The sequence below is a fragment of the Schistocerca serialis genome, chromosome 5 (assembly GCF_023864345.2).
Source record: "Schistocerca serialis cubense isolate TAMUIC-IGC-003099 chromosome 5, iqSchSeri2.2, whole genome shotgun sequence".
In the NCBI taxonomy this organism is placed as follows: domain Eukaryota; kingdom Metazoa; phylum Arthropoda; class Insecta; order Orthoptera; family Acrididae; genus Schistocerca; species Schistocerca serialis.
Window position 1 is genome coordinate 672012979 of NC_064642.1, and position 22361 is coordinate 672035339.

Below are 22361 nucleotides of genomic sequence, written 5' to 3' on the forward strand. Positions count from 1 at the left end.
ATCATAGCTTTGTTGTATGTCCGATTCACATCCTGGCTCGCTACTCAACATAGCTACGATCCGCCTTGAAAATATCCTACGCAAATGGGGACGAAAAGTCGGGTCTTAAAGTTAAATCCATTAGACCACGGCATAATAGGCCGTACCTTAATAGTCCTACAGTTTGTCACAAGACACATATTAACAACATAATCAATTAACGAAGGATAGGGCGCAGCAATCACTAGCAGTCCCACTTGTTTTCATTACTCCTGCATATCCAGATTTCAGCTATAAATAGCCATCTTCAGTGCACTGCTTGATTGCCGTGGTCCTATCCTTCCTTAACTGATCTACGGTCGCTGCACGCAACGGTTCCTTATGAAATAAAAGTTGGTTAACATGGGCAGTATTTCACCGAATAAATTTGGAGAATTAACAAGTGTTTGTACTGTCATGCGATGTGTGCAGGTTAACAAAAAAAATGCCCGTTTCAGAACGAGCATCAATAGATCAGTTTCCCGGCAATCCCAAAATAGTGCGGTGGTGGTGCTCCACTGAGTTACAGTATTTAAATTGTTTCTTCACGACTACAGGTAGATCAAGCTAAACTTTATTTCTTATTTATGTATGTTGTTGCGAAAATTACTGATGCCTTTAGCTGTGGTTTTATATACGAGGGTTGTCCAGAAAGTAAGTTCCGATCGGTCGCGAAATGGGAACCACTGGGAAAATCCGGTAACGATGTGCACAGATGTGTTGGGATGTGTCTCTAGTATTCCCGTCGATCGTGTCGCGTCGCTCTTTTCAGTTTTGAGTGAACAGTGAGTTTGAGTGAACAGTGAGTACGTAAAGATGCGTACGGAATAGCGTCTCCCGCCAAGTATGAGAGCCTGGTTGGAGAATTCGCCTGTGTCATACAGCCCACATAACACAACTGTCGAGCAGTTCCTTCTTCATGCCAATTTTCGGCCGCAGAGTACAGGGGCAATGGAGACGCTCCTGCAGCGTTTCCCATGAGAAATGTTTGGTCACCCACAATACAGTCCGTAATTGGCTCCTTCTGAGTCTCATCTCTGCTCACAAGAACCGCTGGCTATGAAGACACAATTTTTCCACAGACAACGAGCTGCAGACCAGCGCAGATAACTGGCCGAAAGCACAGGCGGCTGCTTTCTATGACGAGGATATTGGAAAGTTCTTACAACACTACGACAAAACTGGAAGTTTGAGCGGCGACTATGTGGAGAAGTAGGTGGAAGGTGTACCTAACTGTTCTGGTTTTCGCTGTGGTTTCCATTTCGCGACCGATCGGAACTTACTATCTGGACAACCCTCGTATATATACTAACAACAGTATCCACTGTGAAGGATACAAACTAAAGCTTCTAAAATTACATACCAGTGCAAGAATGACAAAAAACTGACAGCGTAGAAACGATGGTAACAATAAAACTTACGTGATACTGAAAGAGCAACAGCTGCACTTTCCAGTTACAGCGCACTTTGTAATTTCCCTGTGGTGGGGATCACACTGTGTAGAAACCAAGATGTTGTTTCAGCTGGTTTGATGATACTTACCTCGAGATTCTCTCTTGTGCAGACTTCCTATTCACGACTTACCTCCCACACACGACATACCGGATGTAATACTCATTGTTTAGTGGTGTCGTTAGACGTATCCTTTGGAATAATTATACAGCAGTCGATAAAAATGTAGACGTACTTTGACAGTCAGTATTATTGGAAGAAAATTTATTTATTTATTTATTTATTTATTTAACCTGGCAAGATTAGGGCCATCAGGCCCTCTCTTACATCTAACCAGGCATTCTACTTATTTTACATTCATATGTTTTAGTAGGCATGTTAAACTACATCTAGTACAAAAAGTGAAATAAACAATTTGAAAGGTACACCTGGAAAAATACATACATATAGAGTTTATATTCTTAGGTCACAACTACTGTTATAATTAGACATGATTGAAGAGACGGATTTTAGATAGGAGTGCTGGCAGCAGGGAGTATGAGGGAGACTCATGGTGAAGGGAGGAGAAGAATAGAGACATGATGAAACATAATTAAGGAAATATAAGGGAAAAGAAGATTGCGTGGCTAATAGAGATAGATGAAGAGGAAGGCATCTCAGGAGCAAGGTAGGAGACGCTAGCTTTGCTATTTGACAGATGAGGGGATTGTCCTTGTACATTAATTTTGTGGAGAACTTTGTGAGGATGATAGTAGGAAATGCTTCAACTTCTTCTTAAAAGCAGCAGGAGATCGAATTTTGCGCAAGGTAAGGGGCAGTTTGTTCCAGAGGCGGACAGCGGCAACTGAGAAGGAGTTTGCAAAAGTTTTTGTTTTGTGAGTGGGCACAGTTAGGATACCAAATAAGAGTGACCTCGTGTTTCGATTATGATGGAATGACAGGTTTTTAATCTCTGAAGCAAGGTACTGGGGTGCTTGCGCGACGAGGAATCGTTGGAGTAGACATAGAGTGTGGTAGTCACGCAATTTGTCCGGCCGCAGCCACCCTAGCTCGGAGTATGAAGCACTAACATGATCATATCGGCGAATGTTGCAGGTGTAACGCACACAGGCATTCATGGTTAGCTCTAGCCGTCTTTTGTTTTCACTACTCATGCCTTGTTGAATCACATCACAATAGTGGAGGTTCGGTAGAACGAGTGCTTGCACGAGCTGGCGTTTCAAGTGCTGTGGAAATATGTTCCGAAACTTTTTGAGAGCATAGAGACAAGCAGACGTCTTTCGGCACACTGCGACTGTATTCTCCGCCCAGTTGAGATGCTCATCCAAAGTTACACCCAAGTTCTTTACTGTTTTCTGATATGGTATTGGAGTACCGTCGAGCAGAATAGGAGGTAGCCGTTCGCGGAAATCTGAACTTATTAATTTCTGATGGGCTATTAAGATTACTTGCGTCTTTTTTGCGTTTAGTTTAAGCCCCAGGTTTTTCGCCCACGTCAGTACTGAAGACAGATCATCATTCATCTGAGCGATTGCAGTGTTTACATCTTCAGGTCTGACGCTTAGGTAGAACTGGAGGTCGTCGGCATAGAAATGATATTTGTAGGAGGACAGAACCGACGAAACATCGTTGACATATAAAGAAAACGAAAGTGGTCCTAAGACTGATCCTTGTAGCACTCCCGAGGAAACATGTTTCCAGGAAGACTTTTCATTTACGCAGACAACACATTGCTGTCTGTCTTTTAAGTAGCTTTCAAACCATCTCATTGCACTATCAGAGAAATTAAGCTGTTGCATTTTTCTGAGCAATATGTCAAAGTTAACAGTGTCAAAAGCTTTGCTGAAGTCCAGTAGCGTCAATATTGTTGCCTTTCGATTGTCGATGGCATATTTCAGGTCATCAGTTACTTTAATTAGAGCAGTGTTTGTGCTCTGATGTTTACGGAAACCGGATTGAAATTTGTCATATAGGCCGAATTCATGCAAGTGTTCAGTGATTTGGTCATGAACAATATATTCAAGTGCTTTGGAAACAGCAGGCAGTATGCTAATTGGTCGGTAATCACTAGGCAGTTGCGGGTTTTCGATCTTAGGGATGGGTCGAATTAGGCTTCTTTTCCATGCAGTGGGATATATTCCGTTCACGAGGGAAAAATTAAATATGTCGGTTAAGACAGGTACTAAGATATCGGCAACATTCTTAATCATGGTTATACCGATACTGTCGTTGCCTATTGCATCAGAAGAGATTCTCATTATTGCTTTTCTTGCCGTATTCGTTGTTACATGTTTTAGATGGAAGGTATCGTTGTTAGTTATCCTGTTTGGGGATTCTTGTGGACAGTAATTATCAGCTGTGCTGGTATTCAGAGGTGCAGAGAAGAATTCATTTAATTCGTTAGCTGACACATGAAAAGTAGTTTCCGATTTTGCCTTTCTGACCCCCAAGCTACGGAGATTCTTCCATAGAGTCGTGGGCGTCAGATCGCTGCATACAAGGGAGCGAGCGTGCCTGATTTTAGCATTGCGAATGCACTGTTTCACTCTGTTCCGTAGCTTTCTATATTCTTCGAAACGCTCGGGTTTCGGATCTGCCTTGAAACGCCTGTGGGCAGCATCCCTATTAGTCATCATTTGACGTAATTCAGCTGTCAGCCATGGAGCAGGAGATTTTCTTACACGGATTGTGCGCACAGGTGCATGTTTGTCATAGAGGGCAGTGAGTTTATCACCAAGTTCATTAATTTTGCCGTCGATTGTGGGTTTTCTGATTATCTGATGCCATGAGATTTCTGAGCAATCGGCTGTTAGAGCGTCAAGGTCAATACGTTTCATGTTCCTACAAGTTATGTAACGCGATTTGATCCTTGGGGGCTGCACAGAGTAGGCCAGGAATATTACATCATGTGCTGAGAGGCCAGCGGCCGATGTTTGACCAACATCTCTTACTTTGTCAGTCTGTTTCGTTGCGATTACGTCTATAAGAGTATGACTGTGCGCCGTATGGTGTGTAGGTTGTAATGGAAGAATGTTCATGCTATTGCAACTAAACAGTCTTCTTAGGTTTATTGCGGAGGGAGTGTCTCTTAGCAGGTCTATGTTCAAGACACCCATTACGATGACATGTTCGTATTGACACTGAAGTGAATGTAATTCCGACTGGAAGGAACTCATTGAGCTTATTTTTGGCGGCTTGTACACGACGCCAGTCAAGAATTTCCGACTTTGTATATTTATTTCAATGAACATGAATTCAGCCTCTTTTTCTTCAGCAGGATTTGACATACATAAGACTTTCGCTTTGAGATCTGTTCGTATATACGCGCCGACCCCGCCACCTCGCTTTTTTTATCTGTCTGCCCTAAGAAATGTGTACCCTGGGAGATGAAAAGATGCATAGGATATGTGTGGTTTCAACCACGTTTCGGATAAGAGGATTACGTGGTAATTTAGTTGGTTGAAGAGGAGGCTAAGTTCTTTGTAATGCGCAGGTAAAGACTGGATGTTGCAGTGAGCTGCTAAAAGCTCTGACGCGTTCCGCTGAGCAGCCTGGAGTAGGGTGACAGACTGGTTTGTCCCTTTGTTAGGCACTACCTGCCGCGAGGGGCACTGGCCGCTGCTTCCGCCAAGTGACATAACACAGGGGTGTCCGAGATTTTGTACGCCCTGTTTGTGACACCGCAAGTGCCGAAAGAAAGGCGACTGCTAAAGATTTCCTGAGGTTGCGGGAGTATAGAAAATGGATTAGTGGTATTCGGTGCAAGGAGAATATGACCGAAATAGTGACGGCTGTGTGTCACTGTGTATCCTCTGTCGTAAGAGGAGAAATGTAATTAGCGTATTTGAAACAGCTTAGGGTGGAAATAAGGGAGAAGGGAGTGATTTAAGAGGCCGATGCTGCCAGCAGAGAGAAGTAAGCTTAATAATTAATAGATTATCGAGGAAGCTAGAATTAAATTGAAATTTACTAAAGTGATACCGGTAGTGATTATCGTAGGAAGCTACAATTATATTGAAACTTGCTAAAGTGATACTGATAGTGACTTTTGTTATGAACAATTTAAACCGAAGAGATGGGTGATTAATGAACTAAAGGAGAGACTAATAATTGCAATAGAACTATTTCAGAACGGAAGAGAATACACTGAGAAAATGAAAAAAGTATTAGCAGTAACTAAAATTAAGTAATGGTTAGAGCTACAGACACAAAAAATAGTGAAAAGTTAATACAGTTACAAAAACAATTAGTTTAAGGTACAAATATGGGTATAATTAAAAAATTAATAAAATTACAAGACTATATCTGAGTATTGGGGCTGTTACAATTGCAAATGGTGTTAAGTTTGCACTTTTGGCTCGAGTAGCTTCACTTAATACTATTCAGTTCTGTCATGTTTGTGACTGTCTTCTTTCCAGCTGCTGTCTTAATGATTACTCTGCCATCCTGAGTCCACACATTCTGAAGACCGAAATGGGATATGGCACTGTTTAAAATCTTTAGCCGTTCGTGTGTCAGATCTTCCCTTATTGTAAGCCCTGTCCTTGCTATCTTCTTCTTCTGGGTAAAGATCTCTGCCCTTTTTCGGTACGAGACAAATTTAATTATTATTGGACGAGGTTTGGTAGCACCTGGTAGTTTTCGTCCCACCCGATGGCTCCTGTCAATGTCTGCCTTGGTCACTTCAACGGCAAATTTTTCACGCGCAACCTGTATAAGCAGGTTGTCCGTGTCTTCTTCCTTATTTTCTACTACTCCAAACAGTAGTAGACTATTTCGCCTTTGGTACTGTTCTAGTTCGTCAGCTGCGGCAGATAGTTTCCCTTCCAACTCTCGTGCCTTTTTCTCGTATTCAGACACAGACTTTATTAGAGCTGTAATTTCGGCAGTATTGGCCTCAACAGTTTCACGCATTTTGGCCAATACTGCTGCCGTTACAGTATCTGATATAGTGCCTGCTATCAGATCGAGACTGTTTTTATCGTGAAGCGCAGCGTTTACCTCAGAGCGGACCAGCTCCGCTATACCGGGAGCCGCGGCCGCACCTTCCGCCAAGAGCGGGCCCGCCGCACCTGCTGCTTCCCCGCTGCTGGACGCGCTGCTGTTCACTCTTCTGTTTACCATTTTCTCGAAGATATTGGCGGAGCACAGAAAAAAAAAATAGCACTACTGCACAGAACACTGTTGTTTTCACGATTTCCACTTGTACTAGACAACACCACCTGCGAGAACACCTTCGAATTCAACTAAATTTCGCGAGCCGAACTTAACACGTGTTACACTGCAACCGCCATGCAGGTTATGACATACCGTGACAGTTCTTGCATGGAAGAAAAGTTATTTTATGTTTTCAAAGCGACCTTCATTAGCAGCGAGACAACGTCGATGCCGCTGAACTGTTGACAGAACTACGGCTGTCAGTTTTGCCAGTCTTGTAGCTGCGTAGGACACCTCGATGATTTTTCGTAGGTCGTTCAGCGTAGCTGTGTTCTGTTTACAAGCCTCATTTTTCAAGGTCCCCTTCTGGTAGAAGTCAAGAGGTGTAAGGTCAGGAGATCGTGGTGGGTCCTCAACAACTCCTCGACCTACCCATCGTCCACATAGATATTCATCCAGGTAGGCTCTGACACCTTTGTGGTAGTGAGGCGGAGCGCCACCTTATGCAGGTAAAATCTCTCGGATGTCTGGTAAAAATCGATGTTTAAAACATGTGAAGATACATCTCACGAGTTACGGTATCTTCAAAGAAGAATGGCCCAGTCAAACGGCGCGATGACAGACTGCACCACGCATTGACACCCGGTAAATTAGCATCTTTGTCCACGTGAAGCTGAGGATTTTCAGAAGCCCAGTACACACAGTTGTGGCGGTTTACAAAACTGTTCAGTATGAAATGCGCCTCGTCAGACCAGATATCTATCCCTGCAAACCGTTCACCGTCGCGAAGCATGCTTTCAAATCACTCGCAGTACACCCTCTTTCGATCCGGATCGTTCTCGTCAAAGCGTGCAGCGATCTTGGAATGTACACTTGCAACCTCCAGAATTCGTCGTACGCTTGATCGGCGTACCCCTTTTTCATATGCACCCTGCTTCACAGATTTCTGAGGTGACCTAATAAAATGTGGCAACACAGCAGCGCTGGGGGCTAGCGTTGTTGATATTTTTGATCGGCCAGACCTTTCCGTATGTACATCCTGAAAAGTACCGTCGACTTCAAATTTATCCCGAATACGATAAACTGTTGTAAGTGTTAGAGGCTGAGCTCCGCACACATTACGCCATTGCTGCTGCTGTACCTCCATCATGTTTTCGTACTTTCAGTACCAATTCAATAAGGCTTTGCGTTGCTCAAACAACAATCTTATTACATTCATTGCTCCACTGTCATCTGCTGGAAACGTGCGTCAAGATCTGTTGGGAAAACAATGAACTACGCTACCGCGTAAAATTGTCACTATATGTTCTTTTGTAGTAAAGATATTAACTATAAAAGAGTGTCTATATTTTTCTGTATCCCTCTATAAATTCATCAACTCCCTGGTCATGACGCAACAAGCGTGACATATTTTATGTAGGAAAAAACAGTTTGAGTGACAATGACAGCAGAACCTTTATTGACGCATTTCGCCTTTTTCAAGCATCTTAAAAATTTCTAGATGGGAAAACCACATAAGAACAGATTAAGGGTATGGGCCTATTTAGCATGAGGAGATGGTAAAAAAATACTACATAAACACCTTAGGAAAGTGGGACTTATGTTTAGGAACTGTGGGTTACGCGTTAGTCATAAGTAGTCAAAGTTTTTGATATACACCTGGAGTGCAAAAGCAAAGGATTTTTTTAAACGAAACATTGTTTTACGCTAGCAACAAAAAACCGAAATCGTAGCGGAACTGTAAAGAGACATGTTTCATATCTTTAGCGATGGCATGCTGCAATGCTAAGATAAGGCCGAATTTCTAGTCTTGACACATAATTATTGGCACATAAACTAGAGTGTCAGTGAATACATGAGTGCATACGCGCACGCTGTGGAAGACTTGTGTTTCACAAGCAGTGAACAGAACCAATTCCTGACGCAGAACCATAGACGTAGCATGAACATTTGAACAAGAATAGAAAGTACATTGAAAACGATTTCTGTGCATTCGGCGTGAAACCCGTGACCTCTGATACACAAGAATAGAACAAACAAACAAACCGTGGTGGCTCTCTGCATATCGACCGTTGCCCTCTGTTTTGATCTTTGGTCATCGGACTCGAGCGCGAGGTGGCGCGCTCTAGCGAAGAGAAAAGGAGTCCCTGGAGAGAGGTGAGGGCAGGATGAGCCAAGTTAAGTGTCTTGCGAAGTGGTCGTCGGTTGGTCCGGCGTCGGCAATACGAGGTGCATTCAAGTTCTAAGGCCTCCGATTATTTTTTCTCCGGACTGGAAAGTGATATAAACATGCACATTGTTTTAAAATGAGGCTGCGTTCATTGTCAATACGTCCCAGAGATGGCAGCACCGTACGGCAGATGGAATTTTACCGCCAGCGGCGAGAATGAGAACTGTTTTAAATACTTAAAATGGCGACGTTTTCCTTACTTGAACAGCGTGCAATCATTCGTTTTCTGAATTTGCGTGGTCTGAAACCAATTGAAATTCATCGACAGTTGAAGGAGACTTGTGGTGATGGAGTTATGGATGTGTCGAAAGTGCGTTCGTGGGTGCGACAGTTTAATGAAGGCAGAACATCGTGTGACAACAAACTGAAACAACCTCGGGCTCGCACAAGCCGGTCTGATGACATGATCGAGAAAGTGGAGAGAATTGTTTTGGGGGATCGCCGAATGTTGAACAGATCGCCTCCAGAGTTGGCATTTCTGTGGGTTCTGTGCACACAATCCTGCATGACGACCTGAAAATGCGAAAAGTGTCATTCAGGTGGGTGCTACAAATGCTGACGGACGACCACATGGCTGCCCGTGTGGCATGTTGCCAAGCAATGTTGACGCGCAATGACAGCATGAATGGGACTTTCTTTTCGTCGGTTGTGACAATGGATGAGACGTGGATGCCATTTTTCAATCCAGAAACAAAGCGCCAGTCAGCTCAATGGAAGCACACAGATTCACCGCCACCAAAAAAATTTCGGGTAACCGCCAGTGCTGAAAAAATGATGGTGTCCATGTTCTGGGACAGCGAGGGCGTAATCTTTACCCATTGCGTTCCAAAGGGCACTACGGTAACAGGTGCATCCTACGAAAATGTTTTGAAGAACAAATTCCTTCCTACACTGCAACAAAAACGTCTGGGAAGGGCTGCGCGTGTGCTGTTTCACCAAGACAACGCACCCGCACATCGAGCCAACGTTACGCAACAGTTTCTTCGTGACAACAACTTTGAGGTGATTCCTCATGCTCCCGACTCACCTGACCTGGCTCCTAGTGACTTTTGGCTTTTTCCAACAATGAAAGACACTCTCCGTGGCCGCACATTCACCAGCCGTGCTGCTATTGCCTCGGCGATTTTCCAGTGGTCAAAACAGACTCCTAAAGAAGCCTTCCCCGCTGCCACGGAATCATGGCGTCAGCGTTGTGAAAAATGTGTACGTCTGCAGGGCGATTACGTCGAGAAGTAACGCCAGTTTCATCGATTTCGGGTGAGTAGTTAATTAGAAAAAAAATCGGAGGCCTTAGAACTTGAATGCACCTCGTAGTTGCGATGTGTGCGTTGTTGCGGTGTGGACTAGACAGGCAGCCTAGCCACTTGGGAGCCGTTGACAGCTGTTGCTATCTGGGAACCCGATTCATTTACGGTATCTGCCAATTGGAGAATTTATCCTGTCAGACCCTCTTGGAAATGTTTTAAATCGGTTTTACTGCGCTTACGTCGTTTTATTTTTTGAAAATGTTTTCTGACCTCTATATCTGCGGTTGTGTTTACGCTGAAGTTGTTTTAAGTGCATTTTCTTGTTTGCTCCTGAAATCTGAATACATATTAATGATTTACTGAGCCGGTCGATGTCATGATCTGTTAAGTTCAGAGTAGTATTGAACAGCAGATCAAGTTATCCGCACCAGGGTTCGTTTCACTGACACTGTTATCTTGAAAACTGTGATCATTGTGGGTATTTGTTGTTTCAATCCTCACAGTATTCACATTTAGTCTGTTCTAAGTAGCACTGCGTATTGCCAACAGAGGACGTGTTCGACAGCCTTGTTATTCCGTTAGATATTTTCTGGAGAGTTTTTTTGAGTGTTGCCTCTGCATCCGATAAGCAATGACTGTAAGGAAGATTTATAACTGTGTATTTAGTTAACTAGTTTTATTGCAATATTGATGTGGTCTTGACTTCAGCTTTTAAAGATTTAAATTTCTTGTTCCCTTTATTTGGGCTGTAGTCCCCTAAGTGTTCGTAATTCATATTTAGTACACTCAGCTGAAAAAGGGTCACCCCCACAAGGGTTCCTTGGTATGTTCTGGGCTTAGTTGTGCATATTTGAGTTGGTGTTGCACGCAGTTGGGGTGCCTGTAATTTAATATTTACTAATGCATGCTCTGTACTCCAGGTATCTACGCTAAACTTGATTGCTTGTGGGCCATCTTCTGCTATCCTCAGGGGTGATTATTCAGGCCTGGTTGGGGCTTGTGATCCGTGTTTCGCACGCCCTTAGTCTAGCGGCTGTTGAGCGGCTGCCGGCCTCTGTGGCCGAGTGGTTCTAGGCGCTTCAGTCCGAATCTGCGCGACTGCTACGGTCGCAGGTTCGAATCCTGCCTCGGACATGGATATGTGTGATGTCCTTAGGTTAGTTAGGTTTAAGTAGTTCTAAGTTCTAGGGGACTGATGACCTCAGAAGTTAAGTCCCGTAGTGCTCAGTGCCATTTGTTGAGCAGCTGAGTAGCGAGGCAGTGTCTATCGCTGAGTGCGAGGTGTTATCGGAGCCCACATATGCAAAGTATGTTGTGTTCGTTTTGTACTGCCCCTAAAATTATTTGACACAATTTTGTAGTGTCTACTTTAGTAGCTCATGCTCTCCAAGAGGCCATTAAATCTGTGTTAAAGAAAAGGGACTTGCTTTGTATACTGCCATACCTTCGGTTGCGTATTGAGATTGGTATATATTTTTTAATGTTATTGTATTTTTGTGTTTCTAAAGGAAAAAAGGTTCGTATGCTAATACTTTCCTAAACTTGTTTGTGGGCGTGAAAATCTTCACTCATGATATTCAGTAAGTGTATGGGGATCTCTTGTATCCGCAATAGCTATTATAACGTATTGTTTAAAATTATTTGATCCCTAGCCTTCCTAAACCGAGTTTTTGTATTTTGTTACCGTCATCTTGCTCCTTCTAGGGGCAAATTATTATTAATATGGTTGACGCCCATTGGGGCATGTTGCCCGTTGTAAATAAATTTGGGGAATTGTCGTTACTCGTTCGACCAATTGTTAATTGCTAGAAATATTATTAATTAAAATGAAATGAAGTGTTACTTTTTGATTTCTGGCCCTCTAAGAGTTGATTTCAAGGTCATCCAAACAAATTTTGAAGTTCGTTTAAATTGAATTATTGTTTTTCTATCTCAGAGTCGAATTGATGATTCAAAATCGTAAACTTTGTTTGAGTTTAGAGAACGTTCATTTTTTATGTAAAGTTCATTGTTTGTTTAACTTCTGAAGCTGTTTATGAATTAATCATTTTTGTGTGTAATAAACGGTGAATGGAAAGCCGCTAAAATCCTTATTGGTGGTTCTGGGGCGCCGAGGTTTTCTCGTTCCACATTGTATAATAACTTCCAAAGGCTCAGCTCCCAGCTCCAGGCACATTAATATACTGAACTAAACCACTAAACAACGCAAGAAAGTGATACCAATACAACAAAGACGTGATTTGTCGTAGTGGAACTCCAACTGGCCGTCGCACGTGATGGCAGAGCCAGCTGGGTGTCGGCGGGGCTTGTGGCAAAACTTTGACGAAGGTGCAAACCAGTGCCTCGAAGAACACACGACTGGACTGGTGCGCCAGCAGGAACATCTTCATCTACATCTACGTGATTGCTCTGCTATTCACAATAAAGTGCATGGCAGGGCGTTCAATGAACCATCTTCATACTGTCTCTCTACCGTTCCACTGTCGAACGGCGCGCGGTATAAACGAACACACAAATTTTTCTGTGCGAGCCCTGATTTCTCTTCTTTTATCGTGACGATCATTTCTCCCTGTGTAGGTGGCTACCAACAGAATGTTTTCGCTATCGTAGAAGAAAACTGGTCATTAAAAGTTCAGCAGAAGAACCCGTCGCAACGAAAAACGTTGTTTTACTGATTGCCACTCCAATTCACGTATCATGTCTGTGGCATCATCTCCCCTATTTCGCGATAGTACAAAACGAGCTGCCCTTCTTTGAACTTTTTCGATGTCATCCGTCAGTCCCACCTGATGCGGATCCCACACCGCACAACAGTACTGCAGGATAGGGAGGCCAAGCGTAGTGTAAGCAGTCTTTTTGTAGTAGACCTGTTGCACCTTCCAAGTGTTCTGCCAATGAATCGCAGGATTTGGTTTGCTCTACCCACAACATTACCTATGTGATCGTTCTAGTTTAGGTTATTTGTAATTGTATTTAGTTGAATTTTCAGCCTTCAGATTTGTGTGACTTATCGGGTAATAGAAATTTAGCTGATTCCTTTTAGTACTTATGTGAATAACTTCACACTTTTCTTTATTCAGGGTCAGTTGCCATTTTCCGCACCGTACTGATAGCTTATCTAAATCGTTCTGCAATTCGTTTTGGTCATCTGATGACTTTACAAGATGGTAAATGACAGCATCAGCTACAAAAATTCTAAGACGGCTACTCAGATTGTCTCCTATATCGTTAATATAGATCGGGAACATTAGAGGGCCTATAACACATCCTTGGGGAATGCCGCATGTTATTTCTGTTTTACTCGACGACTTTCCGTCTATCATCACGAACTGTGAGCTATCTGACAGGAAATCACGAATCAAGTCGGACAACTGAGACGATAGTCATAGGCACGTAGTTTGGTTATAAGACGCTTGTGAGGAACAGTGGCGAAAGTCTTATGGAAGTCTAAAAATATGGAATCAATTTATCTCGACATCTCCTGTCGATAGCACTCATTCCTTCTTGAGTACAAAGAGCTAGTTGTATTTCACAACAACGATATTTTCTGAATCCGAGCTGTTGTTGTTGTTGTTGTTGTCTTCAGTCCTGAGACTGGTTTGATGCAGCTCTCCATGCTACTCTATCCTGTGCATGCTTCTTCATCTCCCAGTACTTACTGCAACCTACATCCTTCTGAATCTGCTTAGTGTATTCATCTCTTGGTCTCCCTCTACGATTTTTACCTTCCACGCTGCCCTCCAATGCTAAATTTGTGATCCCTTGATGCCTCAGAACATGTCCTACCAACCGGTCCCTTCTTTTTGTCAAGTTGTGCCACAAACTCCTCTTCTCCCCAATTCTATTCAATACCTCCTCATTAGTTATGTGATCTACCCATCTAATCTTCAGCATTCTTCTGTAGCCCCACATTTCGAAAGCTTCTATTCTCTTCTTGTCCAAACTATTTATCGTCCATGTTTCACTTTCATACATGGCTACATTCCAGACAAATACTTTCAGAAACGACTTCCTGACACTTAAATCTGTACTCGATGTTAACAAATCCGAGCTACGTGTCAATAAATCGTTTTCGTCGAGGTATATATTCCAAACCCCTACTGCCAATTGATGTTAGTGATATGGGCCTGTAATTCAGCGGATTAATCCTATTTCCCATTTTGGATATTGGCGTGACTTGAGCAATTTTCCGTTTTTTGGTACGGATTTTTCTGTGAATGTGTGGTTGTATGTAATTGCTAAATACGGAGCTATTGTGTCAGCATACTCCGAAAGGAACCTCACTGGAATACGATCTGGACCGGAGGCCTTGCCTTGAGACCGATGGCGGAGCCGACAGCAACAACGAAAGTGGACACGCGGGAGGCCGTGGCAACACCAGCAGGGATGACTGGGCTGGCCTGAGGAACGGCGGTATCTGCGAGAAGACTGGCCGTCGTAGGGCTAGTGAAGAACACCTTAACAAGACAGCTGGCGTAGGCGTCGGCAAGTCTGGTGACGGCGACGACAGAAGGGCCAAAGGGAAGAGGGACGGCGCCGAGAAGACTGACGAGAGGACTGACATCACCGCTGAGAGACATGGCGACTACAGTATGGGCAGCCGGAACAGGGCTGGCAGCGGGAAGACTGATGAGTGCACTCACTTCGCCGCTGACAGACATTGCGACGACTGGAGGGCTGGCCTGCACAGGGACGGCGCGACAGAAGAGACCCACAGAGAAGGGTCGTCCGGAACAGGCCAGCACTGACTGGACTGACGCTAGCGATGAGAGAATCGGCGTCCGATGGCGTCATAGGCAACGCTAGGACGAGAGGGGCACCATGTCTGTATACTGGACATGAACACCCTCACTCAAACACTGTGGGGAAGACTGTGCATCATTAACCAACACCGTGGCATGCGCACTGCTCAGCTGGAGGCGACTCTCACAACAAAAATGCGTGTCTAACTATTCCAGTAACAGGTCATAGTCTTATGTCCTTCGGAGTCTGCGAAGAACTGACAACACAAAAGAAAAATTTCTGCTTCCGCACTGGCAGGGAAATGAGCACGACCTTACATACCGTAGACCATAAAGCGCAAATCCAACTGTTGACGGTAGAGGTCCTAATCCTCCTTACCGTCAAAGTAAAGGTCCGAGTCCTCCTCACCGTCAAACTGTCAAAGTCGGCGCAGATGTGGAAGTGGCGTGGCAAGAGACGGCTGTAGAAGCCAAAACTTGAGTGAGCTGAGTTATGCCCTGCAGCATTTTCTGAATTTGCTGCTCCTGTAACTGAACGACTTGGAACAAATGCAGCCAGGATGATGGGACAGATAAAAGAGTTGAAAGAGCAACTCAAACTTCACGTGAAAGTACACTGCCAGCGAACTGAAATTTGAACCTTTAATTATTGAAAACAGCTCAGAGCAATAGCTTCAATCAAGAAAATTCACATTTCTAGAACACATGAACGAATTGTCTGAGCGACGTATGTAAAACGAAAACTACTATGAAACTTGTTTCACGGACGTTTATAGACTGAGAAACTTGTGTTGTAGGAATCGCGGAATGTGGTGAATATCACAGCCTACAAGTACAAGGAACAAGAAGACGCTGCCCACAGTGCGAACTAGTACAAAAGCAAAAATAAAGCCATTTGAAAATCATTCGAACAAATTTGAGAAATGAAATGCCTGCTCAAGCAAAACGAGCTAATACACAGCAAGAAACACTAAAACAGGTTCGAACACCAATACACTAAACCTTTTATCTCACCACCAGTGGACGAGAGGAGTGGAAAATAACCACAGTCCTGTAGACACGAAACCACCACGAGAGAAAAAAGACTCGTCGTTTCTGTAATACGGTTTGCTGAATTGTGTGGCTGGACGTGGTGAAACGAATTAGTTGAAATAAAAATTGCGTATTGCAAGAACTAAATTAAATACAACCTCTGAGAGTCAACGTCTACGCAACTTGAGCGCCAGTCTCTTGAGCAGCAGGTAAGAATCATGACAACACAGTTCCACGAGGCTGGGGACTCTGCTGATGAGCAGCAGGTACTCTGAAGACATGGTCCTGCGAGACTGGGAGCTCGTAGGTAGTCAGTTTGTGAACAGCAAGGTGGGCGGTCACAATAAATGCTGTGAAGAGATGTGCAGCGTCGGACGTGGCTCAAGACGAATGCGGCATTGTAACTTGGCCGACATCGGGAGCAGCAGCGGCGGGCGGGGTCCTAGCAAGAGACGTTGCGGAGACTAGTCTGCTGTTTGCTCGGAGCTCGGGAACTAATTGACGCTCCCTTGGTGGAGCGCCCACCTAAGTACAGGCCTGCGGAAGAACACATGCGCAACATTAAGCAGACGTGAATTAGAGCCTACGACTAGAGCGCTGTGTATTGCCACTTGTACGCCGTGTAGTGGCGAAGCCGGCTGACCACAGTCTTTGTAACGTCTCCTAGCAGCTTGACTGTACACAGTACCTTGACCCTTCCATTTACGAGCAACCTCCTAGGTGAAACAGGGGCCGAACTCAACTGGTGAAACATACTCGTAAATGGTGGCCGAAGAGAGCCGAGGGATGGGGGGTGGGGTGAGAGGGGCAACCCTGCATACACAAAGAATTGGCCGAGCGAGATGGCGCAGTGCTTAGCACACTAGACTTGCATTCTAGAGGAAGACGGTTCAGACCCGCGTCCGGTCATTCTGGTTTAGGTTTTCCGTGAACTCCCTAAATCGCTTTAGTTAAATGCCGGGATGGTTCCCGTGAAACGGCACGGCCAACATCCTTGCCCATCCTTCCGTAATCCGTTGGGAACGATGACCTCGCTGTTTGGTCCCCTTCCCGAATCAACCACCAATCAGCCATAGCACATGGACTGAACCGTACGGCTGTTCCCCGCGGAGGTTCGAGTACTCCCTCGGGCATGGGTGTGTGTGTTTGTCCTTAGGATAATTTAGGTTAAATAGTGTGTAAGTTTAGGGACTGATGACCTTAGCAGATAAGAATTCACACAAATTTGAACATTTTTGGATTGGACCAAAATACGGGAACATCGCGAGAAATGCATTCTTGAACATAAATGCAGATTCTATAAAGCCTACAGATGGTGCTGCTGTATTTGACCATGAACGTCCTCAGTACGATGCAACTGTTAGTTATGGGCTATATAGTTGCGAGTGCATTATATTCGAGCTAAGTGGATTTGAACGTGGGTGAATTTTTGATGCTCTTGTAGTGGGTGATTCCGTACCGAAGATAGTCGAAGTCTTTGGTGTTTAAAGAGGCACCGTATAGAAGATTTACAACATTCACAGGGATAGCGAAAAATATCATTAGGTGAGTCTCAACGCGAACGAAAGTGTATGTTGAGTGATCGTCGAGAACGGTCATTGAAGTGCTTTGTGACGGAAAATAAGGGGAGGACAGCTGTGAAAATCACTGAAGAACTGAACGTTGCAGTCACGAACTCTTGCAACTTTTGCAACATTTCTTCCATCGCTATTTCTACAGCATTGCGTATTCGTGTCATAAGATGTTACACTTCATGAATTGGTGAAATGAACTCGTTATCCTTAACGTAGTCCTACATAAAAGTCATGAGAGATTTTGTCTGTTAAATGTGGTGACCATATGTTGGAATGTGGTGGCCATATGTTGGATCGTCTCTACAGATCCATGTGTCTGCAAAGTTTTCTTCCTCTAACTGGCGAACAAATGACCCACAGTACGACGGTGCACTATCCTGCTGAAATACAAGCCACGTTTTAAATTCCAGTAACTGAAATGCAACGTCCAGGTAACCTATTTCCTTAATTGTAGGTGAAAAGAACGGTGCAAAAAGTTTGTTGTGCATTTTTGGGTTAAGCCACGCCACACACCCACCTTCAAACTTTTCCTATCTGCCGAACCTAATCCCCAGATCCGGATATTAAGGCTGTTTTCATTCCCAGACAGGTGAAAATTCCATTCATCGAAAAACAAGCTTTATTAAGGTAGTTATTGACTGCATCTATTGGTTCCAGCACGTTCCTAGCAAACTCAGCACGTTTTGGCCTTTCATCTGGCTGCTAAATTTGTAGGGGTTGCATTTTGTATGCATGGAGACGCAGGCGTTTGGATAAAATCTTTACGACAGTGCTCTGAAGTACGCCTTTTTCTGGAAAGACGACGCGTCGATTTCCACTGAAGTGCTGTACGCATGATAACAACATTATCGTCACTCGCTCCAAGTCCACAGCTTCATGCCTTGCCACTGACACTGCCAGTCTCTCTAAACTCTTCATACATCATTTGATGCTCTTTGTATCGGGCAGATCTCGATCATAAGCATTTCTCAGCAGTCGCTGAACCGTTATATGCAACCGTATTTCATGAACCCACAAAACACATCGCGATTTCTCCTACGTAGACGCCATTCTGACAGCAACACTACTGATTTAAGCTGTTTGTGACACAGGGAGAACAGATATTAGATAATGCAAGGGCAAATATAGAGGTTTATCAACAACAACAAAATCATGATTTAAACTATCATTTGTAACAAACTATATGACTGAACCTAGCATAGTTCCTTTCAAGTAACTTTTCGTAATCGGAAACAAACTTTATGCTCACCTTGTACTATTATACTCAAAAGTATGTGAAGGACCTGAAATGCGGTCTGCCTGATTTGTATGCTGCCCACATTACGTAACTTCTTTGCAGGTCCTCTAATCGCTTTTCGGCGCAGTCGTTCGACTATACAAATGGTTACCTCAAGAGGCCCTGGAAAACATTGCACTATTTTGCCAACGTTCCAGATGTAAATTACTACGAAAGTACTCCAAACATCAGAAAAGATATTATTTGAGACGAGACAGTCCTTAACGCTTCTAAGGTAAAATTTATTACAGTAAGAGACAATTAAAAAATGTTATCACTCCATTCAGTTTCTATACTTGTTACTCTTCACGTAAATTATTTAGTCATCCTTAGTAAAATTAAATTATGCTGTGGATAAGAGATTTTGCCAGAGCGTCTGGAATTACAAAGATCTGTGATTATTCGAAGTATTCTTGCACTCTAAAAGTTTTCGAAACCTCCATCCCTCGCTGGGCCTGTGGTTTTCCATAACCGCTTAAAGAAGTAACCAGTTAGAATAGCAGCGATTGACTGCTTCAGTGGCTCTATTCCAACCTCTGACTAACAGCGTATCACTAGTACTTTCACCGTACTCGTGATGGCACTTCAATCTGTGTGCAGTTCGGTCGCTTATCGCCCTTGTTATTTGTCATAAAGTAACGTTAAATATCTGATTGGCCCACGAGCAGCTGGTTTTCTACATATATAACTTTATATTACATGTCAAACTGTTGGATATGGATTTCAAACTAGTACATATAGCCAGTTCTCTTCAAGCAAAGATTCCGTGCCTAACCGAGACTCGAGCACATCGCCGATGGTCGTTAAAGGCTATGCATAATCAAATTTTGAAGTACCTACATTTTGATCAGTATCTATTAGCAAGCCTGAACTTACAAGGCGAAAATTTTTATACTGAATCGGGTCTCTTGTCCAGTAGCTACACGAGTAGAAATAACATGACAAAAAGTTCAGTCCTGAGGAAAGTCGAATCCCCCACACACTGTCGTTGTTCGTTGCATTGGAAGACATGTTAGCTAAAGAATCGAAGAAGCTTATCTTTCCATAACACCATCAAACTTACATTTCGTTCATAGTTAGTTTACAATACGCTCTGAGTTGTGCATTCAGGAAAAAAGCGGCTGTTTGAGCATCCCAAATAAACGAAGATTCAGCCATCAGCCAATTATGTACAGCATGTTCCATCCACACTCCGAAGATCTCTAGATACCTATGTAAAACTGATGGAAATTCGTTCTAATTTACACACAGAACCCTCGAACCAACTAGGAATTTTGACTATCTAATGCGCCAGTTGGGCAGAATTTGGCACGATATCCCTCTTAAGGACATCCGAAAGTCTGTGAATAAGTGCATAAAGACCTGTGGTGGTCCATAGCGTTATTAACTTGCTCAATTTGTGAAGCTCTTTCTCTTTAGTAAATCATCCAGTGTTTGTGAAACTGTAATCACTTGTTTGTCTCTACATGTATATTACATCTACCGAAAGCTGTCCGATTCGGATATTCCTTCGTGGCGCATCTTTTTTTTAAATTTTTAGTTTGTATTCTCCAGTGAAGTTTTATTATGCCAAATCTGTACTTTTAAAGGGTGTGGCGACTGAAATCGCTTAACACAGAAAAGGGCAATGACTCTGTTGGAATAACGATTTGTTGTACATAGAGTAGGCGTAGAAATTTAACTCTCTTCTAGCAACAATGTACCGTAGGTATCCGGAGAAGTGAACTGTTCCTAGTGATTGGAAAAGGGCACAGGCCACTCCCATTTTTACGAAGAGTAATCGAATAGACGTGCAAAATTGTAGGCCTATATCTCTCACGTAGAATTTTGAAATATATTTTATGCTCGTGTATTGTGAATATAATACACAGTCGCGTATTATGAATATAATATTCAGAAGAATCGAAAAGAAAATTGAGGATTAGATGACGATCAGTTCGGCTTTAGGAAAGGTACAGGCACAGTCCTAACGTTATGATTGATAAAGGAAGCAAGACTGAAGAAAAATTGAGACATATTCATTGGATCTGTCGATTTGGAAAAGCGTTCGACAATGTAAACTGGTGCAAGATGTTCGAAATTCTGAGAAAAACTGGGGTAAGCTGTAAGGGGAAACGGGTAATATAGAATATGTTCATTAACCAAGAGGGAACAATAAGAGTGGGAGACGAAGAACGAAGTACATGGATTGAAACGGATGTATGACAAGTATGTAGTCTCTCGCTCCTACTGTGCACTCTGTACCTCGAAGAAGTAATGACAGAAATAAAAGAAAGGTTCAAGAGTGGAATTAAAATTCAAGGTGACAGGATGATAAGATCCGTTGACGACATGGCTATCCTCCATGTAAGTAAGAAGAAGTGCAGGACCTGTTGAATGGAATGAAAAGTCTGATAAGCACAGGAACAGCGAGAAACTCAACATCATAATTGGTGATCACGAAGTAAATGAAGTTAAAGACTTCTGTTACCTAGGCAGCAAAATAACCCATGACGGACGGAGCAAGGACGACAAAAAAGTGGAAAAAGTAGACTATCACTGGCAAGGACAGCATTCCTGCCCAAGGGAAGTCTGCTAGTGCGAAACATAGGTCTTAATTTGAGGGAGAAATTTCTCATAATGTACGTTTGTCACCAGCAGTGTACGGCAGTGAAACATGTACTGTGGGAAAACCGGATAGAAGAGAATAGAGGCATCTGAGATGCGGTGCTGTTAAAGAATGTTGAGAATTAGGACTGATAAGGTAAGGGATGAGGAATCGGCGAGAAAATAATATGTGGGAAACGCTGACAAGAAGAACGCACAGCCGGCCGTTGTGGCCAAGCGGTTTTAGGCGCTTCAGTCTGGAACCGCACGACCGCCACGGTCGCAGGTTCGAATCCTGCCTCGGGCATGGATGTGTGTGTTGTCCTTAGGTTAGTTAGGTTTAAGTAGTTCTAAGTTCTAGGGGACTGACGACCTAAGATGTTAAGTCCCATAGTGCTCAGAGCCATTTGACCAAGAAGAACGCACAGAATGATAGGACACCTGTAAAGACATCATGAAATAACTTTCATGGTACTAGAGGGAATTGCAGAGGGTGAAAATTGTAGAGGTGTAATATTATTGGATTTCAGCAACTTTGCATGTGAGATATTTGTCATTAAAGAAAAGGACAGCCAACGAGCTGCAGTTCGTAAAGATGCTAAGCATCACAGCGCGAGAGTAAAGAGATGAAATATTCTTTTTAATGTGCGCCTATACCAAGACGCGCGTCCACCGTCTAACTACTCTAAATAAACACCATGACCCTCTGGGCGCAGATATTTAAAATCATTGCCGCAGCGCTTGATAGCAAGAAGCTCCGAAACAGGAGAAAGAACAATCTATCTTTTGTTAAGAAATATTCTATAGACTTCATTGTCCCTTGTACTTTTGGTCGCCGACATGTTAAGACGTACTACATAGCATTGCCAAAAGTTGTATTTTTATTTTGTGCAAAAGCTATTTGAAACGACCAACAAACATTTCGTTAACTCGAGTGTGGATACAATGTACTTACGCAAACGCAAGGACAATTAATTTTAAGAAGGAACGGACTGACAAAGCAGCGATTATTGTACTGCGCCATTTACAAAAGAAGTATTAGGTGTA